At 43.5% G+C, this 15,085-nt stretch overlaps 1 protein-coding gene across 6 annotated transcripts in view; it reads left to right on the forward strand.

Annotated features, from left to right (window-relative positions):
- Nucleotides 1–15,085, forward strand: part of GARRE1 (granule associated Rac and RHOG effector 1) — a 99,724-nt gene that overhangs the window by 20,466 nt on the left and 64,173 nt on the right. The gene's annotated exons all lie outside the window — the stretch shown is intronic.

Below are 15,085 nucleotides of genomic sequence, written 5' to 3' on the forward strand. Positions count from 1 at the left end.
AGAGATGGATTTGGGAATCTTCCCAGAAGGAATATGTTGCTCTTAGAAACAGAGAGGGCACAACACTTAAGGTCTGTTAGAGGAGGAGTAGCTCAAAGGGGCAACTAAGAATGGCCAGAGAGGTATGAGGAGAGTCAGCACTAGCGTCTTTTTGTGTTAGCAACCTACAGAGTTGCTTCACTTTGTAATGTGGTAACAGATAAAGGGAGCTAAAAAAGTAGAGTTCTAAGGAAGGTCCGAGCAAAGCACTGAATTTTCCAGGCATTTTCTCTTGCCTGGATAGATATTTTAAATTTATGAATGTTGAGAATAAAATTCTTCAAAGCATTTTTCTAGAGTGCATTTCTAAATATGGTTTGAGTCAGTCTGAACTGACTAAAAACATGGAAATGGTTGGGCTTTGAACTTCATAGACAATAACTTCACTAATCTGCCTAAAGAATTTCCTGTAGTGTCTCCACATTATCAAGGGTAGATATTTGGGTTTACATTTTTGTGGATTGGAGAGGACTGAACATTTTCTGTGTTTTTTTTTTCTTAGAAGAGGGAATTGTTTAGGAATGATTCATCTTTATATTTTTTGTAACAGTTTTATTGAAATATAATTCACATACCATACAGTTTACCCATTTAAAGTATATAAATTGGTGGTTTTTAGTGTATTCATAGCAACCATCACCAATTTTAGAATATTTTCATCACTCTGCAAATAAACCATATACCCATTAGCAGTCATCCCTTATTTTCCCCATTCCACACCCCCACCCCCAGCCTTAGGCAACCATTAATTGAGTTTTTGTTTCAATGGATTTGCCTAGTTGGTACAGTTCATATTAAGGGAACCATACATGGCCTCTTGGGTCTGGCTTCTTTCACTTAGCATAATGTTTTCAAGGTTCATCCATGCATCAGTACTTTATTCCTTTTCATGGCTGAATAATATTCCATTGTATAGTTATACTACATTTTGTTTATCCATTTGTCAATTGATAGACATTTGAGTTGTTTTCAGGTTTTGGTATTATGATACTATTGCTCGAAACGTTCATATGCATGTTGGTGTGTAGGTATGTTTTTCATTTCTCTTGGATATATACCTAGGAGTAGAATTTCTTGGTCATGTAAAAATTTTTTGTTTAACTATCTGAGGAACTGCCACTGTGTTTTCCGACGTGTCTGTACCATTTTGTATTCCCCTGAGCAGTATATGAGGATTCCAAATTCTGTAACATTTTGCCAACACTTGTTATTGTCTGATTATCGTCATCCTAGTGGTTGTGAAGAGGTATCTCATTGTGGTTTTGATTTGCATTTCCCTGATAGTTAATGATGTTGACTGTCTTTTCATATGCTTATTGGCACATCTTCTTTGGAGAGTTCATCTATATTTGGTTTTTGTTTGTTTGTTTTTTTAGAGATGGAGTCTTGCTCTGTCGTCTAGGCTGGAGTGCAGTGGTGCCATCTTGGCTCACTGCAACCTATGTTTCCTGGGTTCAAGCAGTTCTGCCTCAGCCTCCTGAGTAGCTGGGATTACAGGCGTGCACCACCACGCCCAGCTAATTTTTGTATTTTTGGTAGAGACCGGGTTCCACCATGTTGGCCAGGCTGGTCTTACACTCCTGACCTCAAGTGATCTGCCTGCCTTGGCCTCCCAAAGTGCTGGGATTAAGAGGTGAGCCCCCGCGCCCAGCCCGTATATATTTGATCATCAGTTTTGGCAAGGTAAATTAAGTTGCAAAACCTGAAACTTTAAAGGAACAAACATACATATTTGTTTGTAGAAAGGAGGGGAAAAGAGTGTGTGTGTGTGTGTGTGTGTGTGTGTACATGTGTGTATATGTACAGTGGAAGGTGCTATATACAGATTTGTAAAAGTTAAAGGACAGGCTCCCCAGAGAAATAGCCAGTGTGCTCCATCTACATCAAGCCTGAGCGTGAGAGGAGAGTTCTGGATAATCCTGTCACCTGGCTCTGACTTTGGAAGTGGAGACTATGATCTCTCCCTTCTCCCTCATATCATCTGTCTTAAGGTCACAGATGCTGCAGCCACTGCCAGGTTTCCACAAGCCAGTCACCTTTCAGGTGGAGAGGTAGCTTGCTATAGCAGCCAATTTCTCAGGTTTGCACGACAGTGCCACTGGAACAATGGCTCATTCATGTCAGATTTCCAGAGAGTCGGCCAGCACACTTGCGAGAATCCAGCTGTGAACAAGCCATTGCTGTCTTTAGGAGCTTATGTGCCAGGTGGTAAGGTGTACATATGCAAATAAAATGGTAAGATGATTGCAAGTTGTCATGAAGACAAGACAGCATTGTAGGGGGGAGGTGACCCTAGATTAGACAGATTGGCTGTGGAAGGCTTCTCTGAGGGTGTAACACTTGTTTTTAGAGCTAAAGGATGATAGGGAGGAGCATCATGAGTAGGTGGGAGGCAGGAGATTTCTGGATAGAGGCAGCAGCATGTGCAAAGAGCTTGGGGCACTAGAAGAACTGGAAGATGAATGGTGTGACTGCAGAATGATGAGCGAGGGTCAGGAGGCACAACATGAGGCTGGAGAGGTGGGCAGGGCTGTGCGGGTCTCAGTAAGGAGTTTGATTTTATTCGAAGTGCCGGGGACCATTGGGTATAAATTCTTTGTAAACTGCATGCAGGAGAGAGATTAAAAGTTTGGCAAAAAGGAATAAAAATGCAACTAACTGGAGGACCAAACTGGTAAAAATTGCCCCCAAGGATCTATGAGAATCCTAATTCACTTAGGCTAATAAGATCAGTGGTTACTTATGAACAATACAATTGAAAAGACCTATGAAAAAACACGTGAAATTTGGAGTTTCTCTGTCTCTCATGTTTCCTATAAGTTATTCGCTAGATGTAGAGACTCAATTAGATTTTGATTCAGTATTTTAGGCAAAAATATTTTTTGGGTGGTGCTATGTGCTTCCTATTTTGTCACAATGATAGGCATATAATTATATGTTTAGTTCCCCACCTTAATGATGATAAAAGTAATTAGTGGGTTCGGGTGTTATGCCTGATTCCTTCATCATAAACTTCCCCATCAAGTTTCACCGTATCATTTTAACAGTGATTAATAATCATTGACTAGATACACTATTTCATTAGAGTTGCAAAATAATAGTTTTCCTAGCATTTCTTCTATATTTATGGGCTAGTTTTCTTTGATTAAGCTCTTTTCTAAATGGAAAAAAAACTATATAAACAGGAAAAGCAGTATAAATACTTGATTTCACCCCCACATCCCCAACAGTTTTCAGAACAATAGCTTGGTGCCTTAACACCTCCACAGATAGGTGACCAATGGAATTTTTCTTAGTATCATTTTTGACTCATGTTTTTTATTGTGGTAGAATATGCATAACATAAAATTTACAGTTTTAACAATTTTTATGTATACATTTCAGTGGCATTAAGTACATTAACAGTGTGCAACCATCACCACCATCCATCTCCAGAACTTTTCAACATCCCAAACTGAAAGTCTTGGCCAGGCACGGTGGCTCATGCTGGTAATCCCAGCACTTTGGGAGGCTGAAGCGGGTGGATCACCTGAGGTCAGAAGTTTGAGACCAGCCTGGCCAACATGGTGAAACCCTGTCTCTGCTAAAAATACAAAAATTAGCCGAACGTGGTGGCATGAACCTGTAGTCCCAGCTACTTGGGAGGCTGAGGCATGATAATTGCTTAAACCCAGGAGGCAGAGGTTACAGTGAACCAAAATTGTGCCACTAGTACTCCAGCCTGGGCGACAGAGCAAGACTTCATCTCAAAACAAAAAACAAAAAAGAAAGTCTTGCCTATTAAACAGTAACTCGGCATTTTCCCCTTCTCTCAGCTCCTGGTGAACAACCTCTCTTCTACTTTTTGTCTCCTAAAACTTGACTGTTTTAGGCACCTCATATATATGGAATCACACAGTATTTGTCCTTTAGTATCTGGTGTTTTAGCAGAGTGTCTCCAAGGTTCATCCATGTTGGAGCATGTTATTAGAATTTATTGACAGGGTCTCTGTCACCCAGGCTGGAGTGCAGTGGCGCGGTCAAGCTCACTGCAGCCTCATATGCCTGGGTTCAAGTGATCCTCATGCCTCAGCCTCCCAAGTAGCTGGAACTACAAATGTGTACCATCATACCAAGCTAATTTTTAAATTTTCTGTAGAGACGGGGTCTTGCTATGTTGCCCAGGCTAGTCTCAAACTGGCTGCAAGCGATCTTCCTACCTCAGCCTCCCAAAGTGCTAGGATTACAGGTATGAGCCACTGCTTCCAGCCTTTTTTCCTTTTTAATGCTAAATAATAGTCCATTGTATGGATATACCACATTTGTTTATTCATCTTCCATGGACATTTGGATTGTTTCCACCTTTTGACTATTATGAATAATGCTTCTGTGAACATGGGTGAAGAAATACCTGTTCACGTCCTTGCTTTCAATTCTTTTGCGTATATGTGTAGAAATTGCTGAATCACGTGGTAATTCCATGTTTAATTTTTTAAGGAAGCACCTACTGTTTTCCACAGTAGCTGCACTATTTTGTATTCCCACTAGCAATACACAGGGCTTCCAATTTCTCCATGTCCTTGCCAACACTTTTTGTTTTGTTTTGTTTTGTTTTTGAGACAGTGTCTCGCTCTGTGGCCCAGGCTGGAGTTCAGTGGCCCACTGTGATCTCGGCTCACTGCAACCTCTGCTTCCCAGGCTCAGGTGATCCTCCCACCTCAGCCTCCCAAGTAGCTGGGACCACGCCTGGCTATTTTTTTTAATTTTTAGTAGAGACGGGGTTTCTCCATGTTGCCCAGGCTGGCGATGGCCAGCACTTATTTTCTGTGTTTTGTTTATTTTAACATTAGCCATCCTAATGGGGTATTAAGTGGTATCTCATTGTCGTTTTGATTTGCATTTTCCTAGTTATATTATTCCCTAGTTGTACTGTCCATTCTTGCCTTACTATAAAGAAATACCTGAAACTGGGTAATTTATAAACAAAAGTGGTTCAGTTGGCTGTACAGGAAGTATGGCAGCATCTGCTTCTGGGGAGACCTTAGGGAGCTTTTACTGTGGCAGAAGGCAAAGGGGAGCAGGCATCTTAAATGGCAGGAGCCGGGACCGAGAGAGATGAGGGAGGTGCTACCCACTTTTAAACAACCAGGTCTCATGAGAACCCACTCCCTATTGAATACAAAGGGGAAAACCCACCACATGATCCAGTCATCTCCTCCCAGGCCCCACCTCCAACATTGGGAATTACTATTCGACGTGAGATTTGGGTGGGGACACAGATTTAAACTATATCACTAGTGATTAGTGATGTTGAGCATCTCTTCATGTGCTTATTGGCTGTTTGTATATTTCTTGGTACAAGAGTCTATTCAAGTCCTTTGCCCATTTAAAAATTGGATTTTTGTGGTTGAGGTGTAGGAGTTCTTTATATATTCTGGATATTAATTCCTTTTCCCATATGTGATTTATAAATATTTTCGTCTATGGATTGCTTTTTGCTGGTAATGTCCTTTGATGCATAAAAGTTTTAATTTTGAAGTCTAGTTTATCTATATTTTGTTGCCTGTGCTTTTGGTGTCATATCCAATAAATTATTGCTAAGTCTGAATTCAGTAATTTTTATATACTTAATGATTTTCACCCCTAAATGGTTATTCTTTTTGATGTTTAAGTTGTCCCATTATTGATTGTTAATGGAACTTATTTTTCGGGTTGACTCTAGGTGCTTTTGACCTGAGCCTAGTAGTCTTGTATGATGAGTTCACTGCTTTCTGGCTTGACAACAAGTCCGGGGCTTATCAGAAAAATTTCTGATCCCAGCTCCAGAATCAGCCATTTCTTTAAGTAGTTCTGATTCTTTTTGGTGGGAAATGGTATTAAGGGCATTCATTACAACTAAGATGTGAATTCCAGTAGGTTTTTTTTTTTTTTTTTTTTTGTAGAACTAGGAAATACATACTTTATGGAAAGAAAAAGGTATACCATGATTTCAGACTGATTTACTTCCAATTCAAATGAAGGATTAAAGGGTTTTTATAGCTTTGATTTTTTTTTTTTTTTTTGAGACGGAATCTTGCTCTGTCGCCCAGGCTGGAGTGCAGTGGCCGGATCTCAGCTCACTGCAAACTCCACCTCCTGGGTTTATGCCATTCTCCTGCCTCAGCCTCCCGAGTAGCTGGGACTGGGACTACAGGCGCCCGCCACCTCACCCGGCTAGTTTTTTTGTATTTTTTAGTAGAGACAGGCTTTCACCGTGTTAGCCAGGATGGTCTCGATCTCCTGACCTCGTGATCCACCCGTCTTGGCCTCCCAAAGTGCTGGGATTACAGGCTTGAGCCACCGCGCCTGGCCTGTATCTTTGATTTTATATTTGTCTTTTCTCATTTGTTGACAGCAACAGCAGAGAGGTCCAGTCAAGACACGATTTTATTGATTGACTGATTGATGGAGACCACCTTACTCTGTCACCCAGGCTGGAGTATAGTGGTGCCATGTTGGCTCGCTGTAGCCTCAACCACCTGGGCTCAAGTGATCCTCCCACCTCAGCCTTATCAGTAGCTGGGACTACAGGCATGCACCACCATGTCTGGATAATTTTTTTTGTTTGTTTGTTTGTTTGTTTTGAGACGGAGTCTTGCTCTGTCACCCAGGCTAGAGTGCAGTGGCGTGATCTCGGCTCACTGCAACCTCTGCCTCCCGAGTTCAAGTGATTTTCCTGCCTCAGCCTCCCGAGTAACTGGGACTACAGACGCCCGCCACCACACCTGGCTAATTTTTGTATGTTTAGTAGAGACGTGGTTTCACCATATTGGCCAGGCTGGTCTCGAACCCCTGACCTTGTGATATGCCTGCCGCTGCCTCTCAAAGTGCTGGGATTACAGGCATGAGCCACCGCGCCTGGCCAATTTTGTTTGTTTTTTATAGAAATGGGGTCTCACTGTGTTGCCCAGGCTGGTCTTGAACTCTCAAGCAATCCTCCTGCCTCGGCCTCCCAAGGTGCTGGGATTACAGGTGTGAACCACTACGCCTGGCCAAAACACAGGTTTAAACTTGAAATAATTCTTCTCTGTGTGGCTATGCCACTAATTTGGTAAATAATATAGATTCATTTGTCTTTTAAGTTTTAGGGATATTTTTCTTTTTTATATTTGCTTTTTGCTTATATATTTATGTAGTTCTAAAGATAAAACCATAAGCAAGATAGATTGAAAGAAGTCTGGCTTTCCTCCCTGTCTGTTCTTCTCTGTACCTTGTAGGTAAACATTTTTGTTGGTTTTTGGTTTATTCTCCCATGGCTTATTTTAAAAGCTACAAGTATGTGTGTCTGTGTGTTTTTGTATACCCTATACCTTACTTCATTCCCATTGTATTTCTTGCCTTGTTTTTATCTTGGCAATCATATTTCTTATTTCCAAGAATTCTTTGTTGATTTCTGCTTCCTTTATGATTTGTTTGCTTTTGTTATTTTTTCCGCCTGAGACGGAGTCTTGCTGTGTCGCCCAGAGCTGGAGTGCAGTCGTGTGATCTTGGCTCACTGCAACCTCCACATCCTGGGTTCAAGCAATTCTTGTGCCTCAGCCTCCTGAGTAGCTGGGATTACAGGCGCCCACCACCACACCTGGCTAATTTTTGTATTTTTAGTAGAGACGGGGTTTCACCATGTTGGCCAAGCTGGTCTCAAACTCCTGACGTTGTGATCTACCTGCCTCAGCCTCCCAAAGTGCTGGGATTGCAGGCGTGAGCAACTGTGCCCAGCCCTACTTTTGTTTTAAGGATGCACTATCTTTCCAACTCTGTCTGAGGAATACCAGTCAGAATTTCTTTTCAGATGTTTTTCTGGGACTTAAAATATATGTTTCTTCTGAGGTCTGGTCACCTTTTCATCTTAGTTGTCCTTTTTTGTCCTTTTGGTTTTCCTTCACTGTCTGGTGATCCTTATCAATGAAGAACTGGGTTGTTTATATAGGTAATTTGCAGGAGGTACCTCTGTTTTTCCAATAGTCCTCTTGCCTTAGTGAGGATTGGCTGATTGATCAGGAATGGGAATTACAGATGAAATCAGGTTGATTAGCCAGTTTCGCACTCCTGATTTCTATACCTGCTGACTCAAAGCTGGGCATTTATCCAGCTCCTCCAGGAAAAAGCGCTCTGCCTCTCTGTCCTCTTTTGGCCCCACGTGTTCTAAAAAGTGGCCAGCTTTGCTCTGGTCTGTCTTGTAATATAGGTTCCTCTGCTTTCTCTCCATTCTCTGGAAAATGGCCTGCAGTTAAATAGACTGTGGCCCTCAGACCTTCTCATTACTGTTTTGCTGAGATTCCCTTGTGAATGTCTTTATTGTTAAGTCGCTGGGATTTGGGGAGGATGGAGAGGTAAGTGCACGTGCCTGTTTATTTAGCCTGTTGTTTTGAAATGAGGCCCCTTTATGTCATCCCATTTCTGACAGCAGGACTGCTTGCCACTCTGTTTTCTCTATTGGCTTAATTAAGGACTGAAATGGATCTAAAATTATTCTCTGTATTCACAAATCATAGCTATCAGTCTTTAGTCAGATGGGAAAACTTAATTAATTTCAGGGATTAAATTTCTCTTTATAGCTGCATGGTCCATGTAAGTAGAAGTTAGTTATCACTGAAGTGTGTGATGCTTCCTGCCCTGCGATTGGTAGATTTCTATTTGGTTCAGGGATTGGGTAACTTTTCAAGACCTTTCTGGTTTGTCAGTAACTTTTTTCCAGAGAAGCAGAAATAACAAGGTCTGCTTCCTTTGCTTGCTTTGTGGAAATGATAATAACATCATCATCAAACATTTAGTTCTTAATATGTGCCAGACATCATTCTAAGTGTTTTATATGTAAAAATCCTTTTAACTTAGTAACAGTGGTTACTATAATCCTTATTTTACAGATGATGAAACAGGCAGAGAGAGATTAAGGAACTTGCTCAAGGTGAAGTTGATCCTGACAGAGCCAAGATCTCACCCAGTTAGTCAGGTGCCCAAGGCCATTATCTTCTTCACTTCAATACTCTGTCTTTCTAAAGGGAAGTGCTTCAAGAGATTTTATCAGGATGGCTGACCACTTTTCATGTCTTGTCAACCATAGGTATAAGAAAATCTCTAATACTGAGTCTGAGTCTTCATCTAGTTTCTTTCTTTCTTTCTTTTTTTTTTTTTTTAGACGGAGTCTCGCTCTGTCGCCCAGGTTGGAGTGCAGTGGTGGGATCTCGGCTCACTGCAAGCTCTGCCTCCCGGGTTCACGCCATTCTCCTGCTTCAGCCTCCCGAGTAGCTGGGACTGCAGGCGCCCGCCACCATGCCTGGCTAATTTTTTGTATTTTTAGTAGAGACGGGGTTTCACTGTGTTAGCCAGGATGGTCTCAATCTCCTGACCTCGTGATCCACCCACCTCGGCTTCCCAAAGTGCTGGGATTATAGGCCTGGCCTTTTTTTTTTTTTTTTGTGATGGTCTCAGTCACCCAGGCTGGATTGCAGTGGCACAATCTCGGCTTACTGCAACCTCCACCTCCCAGGTTTAAGTGATTCTTGTGCCTCAGCCTCCCAAGTAGCTGGAATTACCGGCGTGTGCTACCATGCTCTGCTAAGTTTTGTATTTTTAGTAGAGACAGGGTTTCACCATGTTGGCCAGGCTGGTCTGGAACTCCTCGCCTCAAATGATCTGCCCGTCTCAGCCTCCCAAAGTGCTGGGATTACAGGCATGAGCCACCATGTCTGACTTTCATCTAGTTTCAAGCATATTCTTTATTGCCTGAAATAGAAATCGCTGAAGACTCTTAATTGCAGAAATGAATATTTTAAATGATATAATTATGGCTTAATTCAGTTTTAATCTATTGAGAACCTTTGCAAATTATTATGTTGAAAAGATGTTACTTAAAATGTTCTTTTCTGCTATGTATTTGATATTTTTAAGTAGCATTAAAACTTAAGAGTACATGACAGATCTCACAAGTTTTGGCTACACTAACTTCTGAGGTCTTTCACAATGCGTATTTATTTCCATGCAGCATGAATAGTGGATTCATAAATGGTGAATGTTTTCCCAGTGAAAATTCTTTTTAAGAAAATATGGAAAAGAAATGTCCTTAAATGGATTGAACATATTTTAGCCTGTCAGGCAGATAAATATGGGGGTGGAGAAGCATGTGAAAAACATTTAGACAGCATTAGGAAGAATTTTATTAAAATAATGATAATAATAATAATTAGCTGGGCATGGTGGCATGTGCCTGTAGTCCCAGCTACTAGGGAGGCTGCAGTAGGAGGATCACCTGAGCCCAGGAGGCAGAGGTTACAGTGAGCTGAGATCACGCCACTGTACTCCAGCCTGGGTGACAGAGCCAGACCCGATCTCAAAAAATAAATAAATAAACAAAAACAGAAATAAAATAATAAAATCCAGGTGTTCGTGTGTGTGTGTTCGTGTGTGCATTTTCAACATTCTGTTTCAGAAATGTTCAGTCATATACAACCATGGAGCAAGTGATATGATGCACTTCATGTACCCATCACCTAACTTCCAACAGTATTTTGTCAGGGCATATTATGATCACTGCCATGAAGACAAATGCTTAGGTAGGTATTACCACTTTCTCTGTACATTGTTTCTTGGCAAAATGCCATTTGAAAATGATAGAACTCGGGCAGGCATGATGGCTCATGGCTGTAATCCCGACACTTTGGGAGGCCGAGGCGGGCAGCTCACTTTGAGGTCAGGAGTTTGAGACCAGCCTGGCCAACATAGTGACACCCTGTCTCTACTAAGAATACAAAAATTAGCCAGGCATGGTATCAGGCACCTGTAATCCCAGCTACTCAGGAGACTGAGGCAGGAGAATTGCTTGAACCCAGGAGGCAGAAGTTGTAGTGAGCCGAGATCGCACCACTGCACTCTAGCCTGGGCAACAGAGCGAGACTTCATCTCAAAAAAAGAAAAAAGAAAATGATAGAACTTGAATGTTCCATGACTTTTTTATTTTTTTGAGGTAGAGTCTCACTTTGTTGGCCCAGGCTGGAGTGTAGTGGTGCGCAGCTCACTGCAAGCTCCGCCTCCCAGGTTCACGCCATTCTCCTGCCTCAGCCTCCTGAGTAGCTGGGACTTCAGGTGCCAGCCACCACGCCTGGCTAATTTTTTGTATTTTTAGTAGAGACGGGGTTTCACAGTGTTAGCCAGGATGGTCTTGATCTTCTGACCTTGTGATCCAGCCGCCTCGGCCTCCCACAGTGCTGGGATTACAGGTGTGAGCCACTGTGCCCGGCCAGTTCCATGACAGTTTTTAAAAAAGTCAACACTATCTAGTTTTGATTACAACAAAGATCTGCACAAGAACACCAAATCTGTTAAGAATTATCGAAAACCAATTTTCATGTTTTAAATGTTTTTTCTCTCTGCTTGGTTAGGAACTCCAGGCATGATTGTGTTACTTGAGCAGTCTCATTAGAAGCAATTATGTGACAAACAGAACTTTTCATTGAACTGTCTAACCAGCCCCTTGGTTCTCAGAAAATGAGTTGTGGCCGGGCACAGTGGCACACACCTGTAATCCCAGCACTCTGGAAAGCCGAGGCAGGTGGATTGCTTGAGCTCAAGAGCCCGAGACTGGTGAAACCCTGTTTCAAAACAAACAAGACAAAACAAAACAAAACAACTTATTTATCACTTTGGAGGGGAGGTGCCTTTCTGTATTATTATATTTTGAGACGGAGTCTCGCTCTGTCGTCCAGGCTGGAGTGCAGTGGCACAATCTCGTCTCACTGCAAGCTCCGCTTCCCGGGTTCACGCCATTCTCCTGCTTCAGCCTTTCTAGTAGCTGGGACTACAGGTGCCCACCAGCACACCTGGCTAATTTATTATATTTTTAGTAGAGATGGGGTTTCACCATGTTAGCCAGGATGGTCTTGATCTCCTGACCTCGAGATCTGGCCGCCGTGGCCTCCCAAAGTGCTGGGATTACAGGCGTGAGCCACCGCACCCGGTCTTTCTGTATTCTTGAATGCACAGGAATGTTGGTGAGAATCCCTGAGTTGCACTATAGTCAGCAGCATCATGCATCCTCATTCTTGTGGCTCTCAGCAGATTTTCAGCGGACCCCCAGTTTGGCTCTCAAATTATAGGATACATCAGAATCATCTGGGGAACTTGTTAAAAAAGTGTATTCTCCAAAAAATTAGCAGGACGTGGTGGTGGGCGCCTGTAGTCCCAGCTACTCGGGAGACTGAGGCAGGAGAATGGTGGAAACCTGGGGGACGAAGCTTGCAGTGAGCCGGAATTGCGCCACTGCACTCCAGCCTGGGAGACAGAGCAAGACTGTCTCAAAAAAAAAAAAAAAAAAAAAAAGTATTCTCTGCTTCTTTCCCAAAGATTGATTCATTAGATTTGGATTGTATGCCAGTAATCAGTATTTAAATAGTCATTCCAGGAAGGGTGGTATCCTGATTCTGATATCAGGGAAGGAAGTCCTTAAAAGCCATTGTTGGTTTTCACTGGCTACTGCTTTCTTTTCATACTAGGTTTTTTTTTGTTGTTGATGTTTGTTTGTTTATTTAGAGACGAGATCTCACTATTTTGCCCAGATTGGACTCAAAGTCTTGGGCTCGAGTGACCCTCCTGCTTTGGCCTCCCAAAGTGCTGAGACTGCAGGTGGTCACCACTGAGTCCAGCTCTCATCCTAGTTTTACTAAGGTTGGTAGGTGGTGAAAAACATTGCTGAAATTGTTTTCATTCTTGAACATGCTCAATGAGTGTTATGACAACCCCACATAGACTTTTACGGCCTACAAACAGGTTTACTGTCACAGAGGTTGTCTTAGTTCAGGCTGCTATAACAAAGTACTATAGACTGGGTAACTTATAAACAACAGAAGCTTATTTCTCACAGTTCCAAAGTCTGGAGGTTTAAGATCAGGGTGCCACCACTGTCAGGTTCTCATGAGAACCCTCTTTCGGCATGCAGAGTGCTGACTTACCGTATTCTTAGTAGAGATGGGGTTTCACCATGTTAGCCAGGATGGTCTTGATCTCCTGACCTCGAGATCTGGCCGCCGTGGCCTCCCAAAGTGCTGGGATTACAGGCGTGAGCATGGCAGAAAGAGAGTGAGCTGGCCTCTTTTTATAAGGGCACTAATCTCATTTATGATGGCTGCACCCTCATGACCTAAATACCTCCCAAAGGCCCTACCTCCAGATACCATCACATTGGGAATTAGATTTCAACATATGCGTTTTTTGGGAAACATTCAGTCCATGACACAGGTGTACCCTTGGTCGTGGGCAATTCAGTTCTGATGTTGTGGTCTGAGGACCACACCCTGACAACATAGGTGCATAGTGGATAGTATAGTTGCAAAGGATCTCGTGTATTTCTCTGTGGTTCCACTAAATGCTTTCGTCCAAGCCTTAGGCCTCCCCCTGCTTGGTCACCTGTTGGACCAACACTAGGTGCAGGAAGTGCAGGAAGCTCAGTTTACAAAAAGTCATCTGGTGCCTCCAGCTCTGTGTAGCTTCCTCTGAAAGAAAAGGAAGTGTGGGGAGTGTAGAAAGCAGTTAGTTCTTCACCTGAGGCTCCAGTTCCAAAACTGAATGGAAACTGGTGTTTGGGATGTGCGTTTGACCAAAGTTTCCTTTTGTCAATTTCTCAAAGGAAACTGTGACTCTTCCCCCACTACCTTCCACCCCTTCACTTTCCATACATACAAGAAAGAATGATGTCCTGGCGCAACCTCTGGAGAACAACTGTGGGGCCTCCCCATTACAAAACAACCTCCCCGTGTGGAATCAGAATTGCTTTCATCTGGGCAGAACCATAGAACACACAGCTGGGCTGTGTGGACAACTGTGGCCGACTGTAGGGCTTGCCCGCTATTCTATATGTTCCCCTACATTTCTCTACCTCTCTTGTAGTGGAATTGGTACCACGCAACCACCTCTGGCCTTTGGTGGTGGCCTTTTGAGATTCAACACCTCAGAGCCAAAGGGCTTTGAAGGGAGGCGATATGTGTCACTTTCAGTGGGAAGTATTAAAGAGTGAGTATGAGTTTTGACTTTCTTTTTCTGTGCTGGGGCAACCATGGGGGACATAAGTTCTAGTAGTGTCCCTATAAGCTGAAGAAGGGCTGCCAGACCCACAATGAATTTTTGTGAACAAGAAGTAATCTGGGCTGGACACCTTGGCTCATACCTGTAATCCCAGGACTTGGGGAGGCCGAGGCACCTAGCCAACATGGTGAAACCCTGTTTCTACCAAAAATACAAAAATTAGCTGGGCATGGTGGTATGTGCCTGTGAGGTAGGAGAATCGCTTGAACCCAGGAGGTGAAGGTTGCAGTGAGCCAAGATTGCGCCACTGCACTCCAACCTGGGCAACAGAGCAAGACTCTGTCTCAAAAATATATATATATAGGCCGGGCACGGTGGCTCAAGCCTGTAATCCCAGCACTTTAGGAGGCTGAGACGGGTGGATCACGAGGTCAGGAGATAGAGACCATCCTGGCTAACACGGTGAAACCCCGTCTCTACTAAGAAATACAAAAAACTAGCCGGGCGAGGTGGCGGGCGCCGGTAGTCCCAGCTACTCAGGAGGCTGAGGCCGGAGAATGGCGTGAACCCGGGAGGCGGAGCTTGCAGTGAGCTGAGATCCGGCCACTGCACTCCAGCCTGGGCTACAGAGCGAGACTCCGTCTCCAAAACGGTTGGGCATGGTGGCTCATGCCTGTAATCCCAGCATTTTGGGAGGCCAGGGCAGGAATCAGTTGAGGTCAGGAGTTTGAGACCAGCCTGCGCAACATGGTGAAACCCCGTCTCTACCAAAAATACAAAAACTAGCTGGGCTTGGTGACGCATGCCTGTAGTTCCAGCTACTCTGGGGGCTGAGGCAGGAGAATCGCTTGAACCTGGGAGGCGGAGGTTGCAGTGAGCCAAGATCTCACCACTGCACTCCAGCCTGAGTGACAGAGCAAGATTCTATCTCCAAGGCCAGGTGTGGTGGCTCATGCCTGTAATCCCAGCACTTTGGGAGGCCAAGGTGGGCGGATCACAGGGTCAGAGGATCGAGACC

Source organism: Macaca fascicularis, chromosome 19 (genome assembly GCF_037993035.2).
Source record: "Macaca fascicularis isolate 582-1 chromosome 19, T2T-MFA8v1.1".
Taxonomy (NCBI): domain Eukaryota; kingdom Metazoa; phylum Chordata; class Mammalia; order Primates; family Cercopithecidae; genus Macaca; species Macaca fascicularis.